The 13248-nt window shown below is 41.2% G+C and overlaps 1 protein-coding gene across 7 annotated transcripts in view; it reads left to right on the top strand.

Moving 5' to 3' along the window:
- The first annotated feature begins 786 nt into the window (after positions 1-786).
- The window catches only part of Nlrc4 (NLR family CARD domain containing 4), a 50028-nt gene continuing 37566 nt past the window's right edge, over positions 787-13248 (top strand). Inside the window, exon 1 of one of the 7 annotated variants that reach the window (XR_012439654.1) lies at positions 787-1680. The gene's annotated coding sequence lies outside the window, so the exon portion shown is untranslated. The remainder of the gene's footprint in view (positions 1681-13248) is intronic. The other 6 variants (XM_074049457.1, XM_074049459.1, XM_020183546.2 and 3 more) reach the window with 6 other exon arrangements.

Below are 13248 nucleotides of genomic sequence, written 5' to 3'. Positions count from 1 at the left end.
TTTGAGGCCAGCCTGGCCTACACAGCAAGCCCTGGTCTCAAAAAAAAAAAAAAAAAACCCCAAAAACAACAGATAATGACAAGTGATGATAAAGAGCGGAGAACTGAGATCCTCATGCATACTCTCAGTGATGTAAAATGGTGCTGCTACTGTGAAAACCAGTTTGGCAGTTCCTCAAATGTGCCAGATGATCTAGCAATCCAACTCCTTGATATATAACCAAGAGAAATGGAGATGAGCCCACAAAACCTGGTACCCTCATGTTCATAGCAGCACTATTCGTAATAGCCAAAGAGTAGAAACAGTCCTAGGGTTAATCTGCTGTTGAGTGGATAAATAAAATATGCCACATTTACACAATGGAATAGTATTAGACAATAAAAGTAAAGGAAGTAACCTAAGTACATCTGAAAAGAACCAGTACTTACAGGGTCCAGGGATTCACATGAGCTATGGTGGAATGGCATGATTCAGCCTGCTACATTCACATTTCTACATTTTCCCTGTGAGCCTCTATTAAGTCATTTGTTATTACAAAATAATAGGTATTTGCTATAGAAAATTACAATATACAGATAAGAAGACCACTTAAAATTACCCATAATCCTCCTTCCCAGTGGTCGGCACCACTACTGTTGTAGTGCCTGTGTTTGTAGGTTTTCTGTTCTTTTGTACATTTGTTGATGGGTTTATATAACGTACTTTGACCATTTTACCACCCCATGACCCTCTCTTGTCCCCCTGCCTTTCTCTGTGATTCTCTTCCTCTTTCCATATACTTTTCCTTCTACTTTCATGTCTTTTAATTTTATTGTTGCAGGAGGGCTCAGACTGAGAGAACACCAAAGCTTTCGGGAAGCAAGTTTATTAAGCAAGCCGGCATTGACTCAGCTGACTCAAGTCCAAAGGCTGAGCCCTGAGAACAAAGGGGGCTTTCCTTATATACCATTTAGAGCAGGTTACAGAAATTGGGGGCACAGCTTGTCCCATACACAATCACATGTTATTTCATTGGCCGCTTTAACCTCTGGGGTGAGGTGACCCTTCTCTGGTCTCACCCCAGGTTAACATTCCCCGACTCCGGTTTTTCTTTGTTTCACTGTAGCACTCATTAATCTCTCTTCCCCCTCCCTGCCTTCCTGCCACACTATTAAATCTAGATGCTGCACATTCCAGGATGTACAGCTTTTTTCTTGAATGTACATTTACATATGTTTCATTAACATTTTAAAATCCAGCTGATAGCATAGCCCCTGATCTCATTTTAGAGAAGCCCACCTCAGAAGTTGGGACACGCCCCTAGAAAACCTACAATGTGAAATAGATTATCCATCTATACCAAATAGATTCATGTTATAATACTCGTTTTGAAATAAGAAGTTACATAACATTAAAAAAAAAAAAAACAAGTCCTGGGTAGTTTGAGCAAAGACAGAGGAAACAGTTTGCAAAAATGCTACTCACAGAGATTTCTCCATTCCTGGGCTTCCTGGTGTCTGTGACCACACCAGTTGGGTGTGCCATCTGGGTCCTAGGCTCTTCATGATCAGGAAGGCACTCCTACACATCATCAGTGGTGTGGACCATGCTGGTGGGACCACAAGTATTTGCCCTCGGCTGACCTTGCCCAGAGCCCTGGTGACTCAGAGTACACGTTTTGGAAGTCTTCTGGGATTCAAGGTATGAGGAAAAGCTTAACCTTGTCTGCAGTAGCAATGTGCTTTAACCAACCAAGCAGGTCATTTCAGTCTCTCTGGGTCTATCTCTGTCTCTGCCTCTGTCTCTCTTCGTTTACACGTTCAATGTTCAAAATACAGTGTTTTATTTTTCACTATAGAATAAACAGGTCCGTTTAAGATAAATAAGCAAAAAATCGAGTGAATTTTGAACTGTTTCATTTTCAAGTCTCAAGTCTCACTTTCCCACTACTGCTGACACTCATCTTTCCTTTCTGAACTCATAGTATGTGTGTTCCAACACACATACTAAGGTTTGAACTCAGGGCCTTGCACTTGCTGGGCAGGCACTCCACCTGAGCCACTCTACAACTTTTTTTTTTCTTTGAGACAGGCTCTCTCTGAGTAGCCCAGGCTGGCCTTGAACTTATGATCCTCCTGACTCAGCCTCCTGAATGCTGAGATTATAGATGTTCACCTCCATGCCAGACCTCCAACCATTCTTACTATGTTTTGAAAAAAAGAGAACTGTTCAGCGTTTCCCCCTTGTGCACACTCTTTTTTTTACTCAGCAGGAAAGCTCAGATCTAGAGGAACACCAGGTCTTACTGTTGAAGCAGGAAACAGATAAAATGAAAGTTTATTTTAAAAAGACTTCTGGTCCAACAAGAAGAGGGCGATTGGATATCTCAGCCAGGTACTGTGAGAAATGGAATAGGATTTTTTTTTTTTTTTTTGCAGTGCTGGGGTTTGGACTCAAGGTCTACACCTTGAGCCACTCCACCAACCCTTTTTTGTGATGGGTTGTTTTGAGACAGAGTCTCAAGAACTGTTTGCCTGGACTGGCTTCAAACCCCAATCCTCCTGATTTTTGTCTCCTGAGTAGCTAGGATTACAGGTGTGAGCCACAGGCTCCCAGATCTCACAGTTTTTTTAGGGCTAAAAATTCAAGGCTGAGGTATTATCAGAGTTGGTTCTCCTGAGATCTCTGTCCCTGGCTTGCAGGTGGATACCTCTTCGTTGTGTCCTTGAGTGGCCTTTTCTCTGTGCATGTGCATCCCTGGTGTCTCCATTTGTGTAAGCAAATTTCGTCTTACAAAAACAGCAGTCAGATGGACTAGTGCCCATCCTAATGACCTTCTTAAAAGCCCCATATCCAAATATCCTCACATTCTGAAGTGCTGGGGTTTAGATCGTCAATCTATGGATTTAGAGAGAGCACCATTTAGCCCCTAGCACTAATATTAACAGTAATATGTGAGGTTCCCGGAGTCCACGGGAGAATCAAGAACATTCTAGAGACATAATGCCCATTGACCATCTCTGCTCCCAGCTACTTTCATGTATAACTTCACATAGTATAGAAGATAGGTAATAGGCAGAAAGATAAGCAAAATGTCTGGGAGTACCCTTCTAATAAGCTGCATGGTGAGGAATGAGACATTTTCATTCCTATACGCTGCCTCTCTGCTCCCCAGTGTACACCCTTTCCCTTATTTCACCTGTGAACTGTGGAAATGATTCCACAGACATGTGTTTTGAGTTCTGAGAAACTCAGGCAACCATTTGTAAGAAAATACCCATTTTTCAGAATTAGTTCTAAATAATTTCCAATTTTCCAAGGTATAAATGTAAGAAAAGACTTTTATTTGTGGGTGGGGGGGAGTGGCAGTGCTGGGGTTCAAAGCCAGGGCCTTGCACATGCTAGGCACGTACTTTACCACTGAGCAACACCTCCATCCCAGAAAGGGAGTTCTTCCATCCTATTCAGTTCTTACTAGACAGCTTGCTAGAAGGAGAGGAGCTGCAGAGCCAAAGCTACAGTAAAGGGGACAAAACAGTCCTGGCCCCATTCTTTACACTAGTGGGTAACTCAGACTACACGAGCTCCAGTCTCTGAGCTGATTTTTGTCTCAAGGACAATAAATAATGACTTCACTGGCTCTCACTTGGTGACCTGTGCTTCTCACAGACTTTCTGCGCATAGGAGCATACTTCCAGTACCCAAATTGGATAGGAGTTTTTAGCATCTTCAAAATTGGCGCTCATTCTTTCCTGATGATTCATGTAAAGATATTAAATGACTATTTTAACAGACAACTGAGGGAATGACCAACTCTGGAATTAGTTGATTCTGTTGACACATGAACAGAGGGAACTTGTGCCTTTCTTCTCTTCCTTCCTCTGTTTTGTCTGTTCTCACATGAATTCTGAACCAGTCAGTGGAGGTCTGACTCCTCCCAGCCCCACCCCTTTTGGGGGTGTTAGAAGAGGAGAGAGGAGTTCACAGTAGTTACTATTTACTGTATTCTTTCTGTGTGCTACTCACTACCTTTTGACCATAGATGCTCAGTCTGTCAATGGTAGAGCTGGGATTTGAACCCAGTCCTGGCACCAGAACAGGAATTGCTCCTGCTCCTGTGCTGGCCCAACCATCATTTTCAGGCTTTCTCCCAAGATTCCTTCCCTATTCTGCCTTCTAGCCAACAAATGACCTTTCCCATTTAACGCCTGGTAGATTTTGCTTTCTTCCAAGAACAATACAAAAGTCACTGCTTCCACGTAGAACTAAAAATCCCTTGGTGGGAACTTCCTTAGAAAACTGACCTTCAAACTTTTATTGACCTTGACCCATAATATGAGATTTGTCTTACATTATGATCCAGTGCCAGGATACACACACACACACACACACACACACACACACTCTACTCTCTCTCTTGAAATGAAATCATGGAAAAACACAATACTTCTATGGGTTTTCTTTCTTTTTTTTTTAATTTTTATTTTTTTATTATTCATATGTGCCTACAAGGCTTGGGTCATTTCTCCCCCCTGCCCCAACCCCCTCCATTACCACCCACACCGCCCCCTCCCTCTCCCCCCAACCCCCTTGCTAACCAGCAGAAACTATTATGCCCTTATTTCTAATTTTGTTGAAGAGAGAGTATAAACAATAATAGGAAGGAGCAAGGGTTTTTGCTGGTTGAGATAAGGATAGCTGTATAGGGCATTGACTCACATTGATTTCCTGTGCATGTGTGTTACCTTCTAGGTTAATTCTTCTTGATCTAACCTTTTCTCTAGTTCCTGGTTCCCTTCTCCTATTGACCTCAATTACTTTTAAGGTATTTGCTTTAGTTTCTCTGCATTGAGGGCAACAAATTCTAGCTAATTTTTCAGGTATCTTACCTATCCTCATATCTCCCGTGTGTGCACTCGCTTTTATCATGTGCTCATAGTCCAATCCCCTTGTTGTGTTTGCCCTTGATCTAATGTCCACATATGAGGGAGAACATACGATTTTTGGTCTTTTGGGCCAGGCTAACCTCACTCAGAATGATGTTCTCCAATTCCATCCATTTACCGGCGAATAATAACATTTTGTTCTTCTTCATGGCTGCATAAAATTCCATTGTGTATAGATACCACATTTTCTTAATCCATTCGTCAGTAGTGGGGCATCTTGGCTGTTTCCATAACTTGGCTATTGTGAATAGTGCCGCAATAAACATGGGTGTGCAGGTGCCTCTGGAGTAACCTGTGTCACAGTCTTTTGGGTATATCCCCAAGAGTGGTATTGCTGGATCAAATGGTAGATCAATGTTTAGCTTTTTAAGTAGCCTCCAAATTTTTTCCAGAGTGGTTGTACTAGTTTACATTCCTACCAACAGTGTAAGAGGGTTCCTTTTTCCCTCGCATCCTCGCCAACACCTGTTGTTCATGGTGTTGCTAATGATGGCTATTCTAACAGGGGTGAGGTGGAATCTTAGTGTGGTTTTAATTTGCATTTCCTTTATTGCTAGGGATGGTGAGCATTTTTTCATGTGTTTTTTGGCCATTTGAATTTCTTCTTTTGAGAAAGTTCTGTTTAGTTCACTTGCCCATTTCTTTATTGGTTCATTAGTTTTGGGAGAATTTAGTTTTTTAAGTTCCCTATATATTCTGGTTATCAGTCCTTTGTCTGATGTATAGTTGGCAAGTATTTTCTCCCACTCTGTGGGTGTTCTCTTCAGTTTAGAGACCATTTCTTTTGATGAACAGAAGCTTTTTAGCTATATGAGGTCCCATTTATCTATGCTATCTCTTAGTTGCTGTGCTGCTGGGGTTTCGTTGAGAAAGTTCTTACCTATACCTACTAACTCCAGAGTATTTCCTACTCTTTCCTGTATCAACGTTAGAGTTTGGGGTCTGATATTAAGATCCTTGATCCATTTTGAGTTAATCTTGGTATAGGGTGATATACATGGATCTAGTTTCAGTGTTTTGCAGACTGCTAACCAGTTTTCCCAGCAGTTTTTGTTGAAGAGGCTGCTATTTCTCCATCGTGCCTTTTGATGGGTGAATTAAGTCCATTAACATTAAGTGTTAGTACTGATAGGTATGTGGTGATTCCTGTCACTTAGTTGTCTTAGTTGTTTGAAGGTTTGATTGTGTATACCTAAGTTGAGGTTACTCTCTACTTTCTTGCTTTTTCTTTTCATGGTTATGTTGGGTTTCACTTTCTGTGTGCAGAATCCCTTGAAGAATCTTTTGTAGTGGTGGCTTTGTGGTCACATATTGTTTTAGATTCTGCTTATCATGGAAGACTTTTATTGCTCCATCAATTTTGAATGATAGTTTTGCTGGGTAGAGTATCCTGGGGTTGAAGTTATTTTCATTCAGTGCCTGGAAGATCTCACCCCATGCTCTTCTTGCTTGTAATGTTTCTGTTGAGAAGTCTGCTATGATTTTGATGGGTTTACCTTTGTATGTTATTTGTTTTTTCTCTCTTACATCCTTCAATATTCTTTCCCTCATTTCTGAACTTGTTGTTTTAATGATGATATGTTGTGGGGTAGTTCTATTTTGATCTGGTCTGTTTGGTGTTCTGGAGGCCTCTTGCATCTGTATAGGAATATCTTTCTCTAGATTTGGGAAATTTTCTGTTATTATTTTGTTGAATATATTACGCATTCCCTTTGCTTTCACCTCTTCTCCTTCTTCGATTCCCATGATTCTCTAGTTTGTTCTTTTGATGGAGTTGGTGAGTTCTTGCATTTTCTTTTTACAGGTCTTGAGTTGTTTAATTAATAGTTCTTCAGTTTTTCCTTTAATTACCATTTCATCTTTGAGTTCTGAGATTCCATCTTCTGTTCTATTCTGCTGGGTTGGCCTTCCATTTTGTTTTGCAATTCTGTTTTGTTCTTTTTTCTGAGGTTTTCCATATCCTGGGTTGTTTCCTCTTTAATGTTGTCTATTTTTGTCCTGAGTTCATTTAATTCTTCATTAATCGTGTTCTCTGTTTCACTTTGGTATTTATACAGTGCTTCTATGGTTTCTTTATTTCTTCTTTTGCTTTTTCAAATTGTCTATTTTTGTTGTCTTGGAATTTCTTGAGTGTCTCCTGTACATTTTGGTTGACCATATCCAGTATCATCTCTATAAAATTCTCATTGAGTACCTGTAGTATGTCTTCTTTTAAATTATTCTTGTGGGCTTCATTGGGTTCTTTGGCATAGTTTATCTTCATTTTGTTGGAGTCTGGATCTGAGTATCTGTTTTCTTCATTTCCCTCTGGTTCCTGTACTAATTTTTTCCTGTGGGGAAAGTGGTTTCCCTGTTTTTTCTGTCTTCCCATCATTGCTCTTGGTCTTGTTATTGTCCCTGTACTGTGTGTACTTAAGTATTTTCTGGCTGTAATAATAGCACTAGCGATATTTAGAATGGAAGGGTGAGAGGAGATGGAAAGCAAAGAAATTAAAGGAAAAAGGGAAAAACAAATAATAAGAAAAAACAAAAAACAAGACAAAGAAACAAACAAAAAAGTTTTAAAGATATAAACAGGGAGAGACAGTGTACTAATCAACCATAAGCTGAAATGGCATTAGAGAGAGAGAGAGAGAGAGGATTGAAAATAAAAAATAAAAAGAATAAAGATAAGAATAAAAATAAAAAATAAGTAAATGAAAGAAAAAATGTATATATTTGAAATAAAATATAAAATAAAAAATAAAGAAATAAAAAATAAATAAAATTTTAAAAAAACTCTCCAAGTTCAAATGCAATGAAGTTTCAGTCTTAATAATTTTGGTGTTCGTCCCTCAGCCTCCAATCCTAGAGAAGGTGCCTCAGATGTTGTTCTGTAGTTGTGTTATCAAAGGGGAAACATAAGAAAAAAAAAAAAAACCACAAAGTGTCCCAAGTTCAAATGCAATATAGTTTTAGTAAGATTTTCGGCATGCAGGTGTAGTTCGGTTGTTTTCTCATCAAAGATATGGAGAGAGAAAAAAAAGAGTCTGGAGACAGTTCTGTGAATGGCTATCTGAGGCTGTGACTCACCTGCCCGCTGCTGTCAGCCTGCTGTTGCTGGAGGCTTTGTTTATGCAGATCTCAGGAACGAGCTTACCACTCACCTGGCCCTGCAGGCTTTGTTTACTCAGTGTCCTGTGTGCAAGCTGCTGCTACAAGCTTTCCCCTTTCCAAGCACACTGGGGGAGGTGACACTGCACCCGCGTTCTCAGGCCTGCGTGTTTATTTACAGCTCACGTGGGAAGTGGGTCTTCCCCCTTCTCCTGTGGAGTTTTCCTCCCACCACCGCTTTTACAAGCTTTCCCGATCCTGATTGCTGGGCGCGTGTTGCTGCTCCTGCCAGCCAGTGTGTTTGTTTACAGCTCACACGGGAGGTGGGTCTTTCCCCCTCTCCTGTGGAGTTTTTCTCCCTTTGCCACTCTCACAAGCTTTCCCACTCTTGGTTGCTGAACATGTGCCCCTGCTCCTGCCCTCTCCGGCCTGACCGGCTTGTTTATTTACAGTTCCGGGAAGGATTCCCCTCCCCCCTCTTTGGTGCTCAGTGTGCCCCACCCTCTTTGCTATGTGTCTTTATTGTTCTTATTGCTCATTACTCAGATTTTCTTTTTTCCCTGGGTGGAGTTCGGTCTGTCCGGGGGCTATGCTGCTCTGGCCCAGGGTTGTCTGTGGAAGTATTGTGTACCACTTAGCTCACCTTGTCCACATCTTCCCAAGCTGTCTGGGCGTGGGCAACTGGCAGCGGCCCGGGGGCCCTACTGGTTTCTCCGTTCATTGTGAAGTGTGAAGTGAGATGCTCTGCGCAGGCTGGAGATGTGGAGGGGTCAAAGTTTTGCCTCTTCTTGGTGGTTTTTCCTGTAAGGTGTGTCTCCAGCATCTCTCCAAGATTTCACTTTAGGAGACATGCTTTCTGCTTCCTCCCTGTAGACGCCATCTTGGAAGGTTTTTCATCTTCCAAAACTGAAAATGTATACTCACTAAACAACAGCTCCCCGCTTCCACTGGAAGCCCCATATTACTTTATGTTTTTATTAACTTGGCTACTCTAGATAGCCAGACTCTCTATGGGTTTTATTTCTATTTCACATTTTTTTTCCTTTTTCTTTTATTATTCATATGTGCATACAAGGCTTGGTTCATTTCTCCCCCCTGCCCCCACCCCCTCCCTTACCACACACTCCGCCCCCTCCCTCTCCCCCCCAATACCCAGCAGAAACTATTTTGCCCTTATTTCTAATTTTGTTGTAGAGAGAGTATAAGCAATAATAGGAAGGAACAAGGGTTTTTGCTGGTTGAGATAAGGATAGCTATACAGGGTGTTGACTCACATTGATTTCCTGTGCATGTGTGTTACCTTCTAGGTAATTCTTCTTGAACTAACCTTTTCTCTAGTACCTGTTCCCCTTTTCCTATTGGCCTCAGTTGCTTTTAAGGTATCTGCTTATTTTCTCTGCATTGAGGGCAACAAATGCTGGTTAATTTTTTAGGTGTCTTACCTATCCTCATCCCTCCCTTGTGTGCTCTCGCTTTTATCATGTGCTCATAGTCTAATCCCATTGTTGTGTTTGCCCTTGATCTAATGTCCACATATGAGGGAGAACATATGATTTTTGGTCTTCTGGGCCAGGCTAACCTCACTCAGAATGATGTTCTCCAATTCCATCCATTTACCAGGGAATGATAACATTTCGTTCTTCTTCACATTTTTAATAGGCTGATTGTGACCCATTTAATTATTATTATCACCCTCTATCATGAGTGGACCACAGTTAGGAAAACTGCCCTATAGCCCTGCTTTTTTTCTTTTGGCTGTAATGGGATTTGAACTCAGGCCTTCATGCTTGCTAGGGCAGGTGCTCTACCACTATAGCTAGCCACTATGCTAGCTCTGCTTTTTTTTCTTTTGACAACTTTTCCTGCTCTTCTCAGCTCTGAAGCCTTCTGGCTTCTCACAAAGAGGAACTTGGCCCAGTTCTTTGTTATATAGGAAGACTAATTCTGGGCCCCATGCACTAGTCATCTAAAACAGAAGTACATTTTAATGTTATTTATTTGTGCAGGTGTGTAAAGTCTGGTGCCAACAGCACGATTATTTGTGCCTTGGCAGAGTGCACTTTGCATATTTGACCTCTGAACCATCATTTTGAACACGCCCTCCTTTATATGACATTCTTTTTCCTTTTCCTTTTCTTTTGTTTTTGTAATACGGCAAATTGATCACTGGGTATTGTGCTTACTGGGCATTATTTTCAATCACAGTCATAGGAAGAAATTAATGATAACGCTGGCCTGAAAGAAACCCAGTGAAAAATTTCATTGGTTCCTTATTAAATTGTTTTAATTGTGGAAAGATGCATGTAGCCTAAATTTACCATCATAATAACCTTTAATTGCCCTGTTCTGTAGTGTTGAATATATTCACACTGTACCATGTCTAGAACTTCTTCATCTTCCAAAACTGAAAATGTATACTCACTAAACAACAGCTCCCCGCTTCCACTGGAAGCCCCATATTACTTTACGTTTTTATTAACTTGACTACTCTAGATAGCCAGGCAAGGGAAAGCACACAGTTGTTGATTTTCAGGTTAGTCAGCTTACACTTGTTAGGCCAGGATAACTTTTTTTTTTTTTTTTGGTGCTGGGGCTGAACTCAGGGCCTACACCTTGAGCCACTCCACAGCCCTATTATTATGAAGGGTTTCCCAAGATAGGGTCTCATGCACTATTTGCCCAGGCTGGCTTTGAACTCTGATCCTCCTGATCTCTGCCTCCTGAGTAGCTAGGATTATAGGCCTGAGCCACTGCACCCATCCAGAGTATCAACTTCTAACTCTACATTCTAGATCAGAAGCCAAAGTTTAAAAACTGTCTTAAAAAAAACTAGAAGGGCTGGAGGCATAGCTAAAGTGGTAGAGCACCTGCCTGCAAGTCCCAGGGCCTGAGTTCAAACTCTGGTCCACCCTGCAAAAAAATGGAAATCATAAGCTTATTTAAAAATTGTATGGAAATAAAAACAATTTTGAAAAAGAACAAATGGAGGACTTAAACTACTTGATTTCAAGATACATTAATCAAACAACCCTAATTTCTTATCTCACACCATAAACAATGTTTTTCCAAAATGAATCAATGATCTTAATATAGAAACTACAATTATCAAACCTCTAGAAGAAAACTTAGGTGAAAGTCTTTGTGCTGAGAATAATGATGATTTTGTAGATAGGGCACAAAAATCATAAATCATAAAAGAAAAAATATATAAAGCTAGACTTCGTAAAGATAAAAATATTTTGCTCTTGAAAAGATGCAATAGAATAAAAGTCAAACCACTGGATTGCTCCTGGTTTTTGTTTTCTATATTTTATGATGCTTTGAAATCTTTGATTTCACTTACATGAAGTTCTAGGAAAACCTAAACTAATGTATGGTGTGATGGAGATGAGAGTTGACTGAGAAAGGGCCTGGGATGTGCTTTTTGGGGGGAGAAGTAGGCAGTCCTGGGGTTTGAACTCAGGACTTTGTGCTTGCTAGGCAGTTGTTCTACCACTTCAGCCACCTCCAGCCCTGTTTACTCTGGTTACTTATTTAAGTTTCTTTTCTTTTTTTTGCAGTACTGGTGCTTGAACTCAGAGCCTACACCTTGAGCACTCCACAAGCCATTTTGTGATGGGTTTTTTCGAGATAGGGTCTCTTGAACTATTTGCCTGGGCTGACTTCGAATCTCGATCGTCCGAATCTCTGTCTCCTGAGTAGCTAGGATTATAGGTGTGAGTCACTGGTGCCCAGCTAGAAATTATTATCATAATAAATTTTAAGGGATAAAACATGAGTTCCCAATCCAACCCTGTTCATATACCCCAATCCCAATTACATACCTCCCATTCTTGGCTTCTAACTGGTGATTTAAATTTTCTTCCCCTTTACCTGTAATGCCCAATAATGCTATCTCTAAGTCAGGCTGTGTGCCCACCCTGAGGTAGGCATCTGTGTGTGCGTAGCGAGGTGGAGAGGAAGGACAATCTGGCTGATCCCATTCAGGATGGCCATGAATGAAGCAGCCACAGGCAGACCAAGCACAGAGCTTCTGGGCCCTTAATGCTTTTGAGAATGTGTAAGGGGAAAGCGAAAGAAAGGAAGCTGTTTTCCACATTGACTGGAATGATGAAATGTCAGCATTACGCTACGAAGTAGAAATGTGTTTATTATCTTAAAATGTCACTTTGAACATGTTCTTGTACAATTATTGCTCCCAGTTTTTGTAATACAGAATACAAACACTTCTTCATGGCCTACAGGGCTTTCCATGGCTGGTACTGTCACCATAACCCCTGTTTTTCTCTCTTCAACCATTCATACTCCTGGTCTGCATGGTTTTGCTCATCTCCTTCCTCTCATTCTGGAAGGCTGCTTACCTCTCCCCTTCCTCTTTCCTCACCCCTCCCCCGCCGAGCCTTCTGGCCTTATCTTTAAGCCCTAGTTCACATGCTATCTTCCCCATGACTGTTCCAGTCCATACTGCTTTTTCTTGGAACATTCCCCCTGCACCATTTTTTTTTTTGACTTTTACTCCTACCATCTCTGCCATCTAATTCCAAGCTGCCCTCTTAGCTCTGATCAGCACCAAAGGGAAAAACAATGAGGGAAAGGGCAAAGTGCCTCTTAACCACAGTCTAGACTCTAGGCCAGGAGTCCAGACATCAGGCTTCTCTTAAGAGTTTGGCCACAGATAGTCAGTGGCTTTAAGCGGGTGGGTGGTTTTTTTTTGAGCCACTCTGCCAATCCTTTTTTGTGTTGGGTATTTTTGACCCAACTCATAAACTATTTGCTAAAGTCTCATAAACTATTTGCTAAAGTCTCATAAACTATTTGCTTGGGTTGTCTTTGAACCATGATCCTCCTGATCTCTGCCTCCCAAATAGCTAAGATTAGAGGTGTGAGCTATGGGCACTGGGCTTTTATGCAGGTTTTTACATGGTTTGGGCCATTATATAAAAAGAGGGACATTGTGCCAGGTGCTGGTGGCTCATGCCTGTAATCCTAGCTACTTACGAGGCAGAGATCAGGAGGATTGTGGTTTGAAGCCAGCTTGGCTTCATGAGACCTTATCTTGAAAAAAAACCATCACAAGAAAGGGCTGATGGAGTGGCTCAAGGTGTAGGCCCTGAGTTCAAACCTTGGCACTGAAAAAAACAAAAAGAGAGACTTTAAACTGCAAACAATTCAAGCAGTAGAACTCCTGCTTTGTAAGCATGAAACCCCAGTCCCACCAAGAATAAAATAA

This window comes from Castor canadensis, chromosome 12, assembly GCF_047511655.1.
Source record: "Castor canadensis chromosome 12, mCasCan1.hap1v2, whole genome shotgun sequence".
Taxonomy (NCBI): Eukaryota; Metazoa; Chordata; class Mammalia; order Rodentia; family Castoridae; genus Castor; species Castor canadensis.
This window is presented reverse-complemented; position numbering and strand designations above follow the sequence as displayed.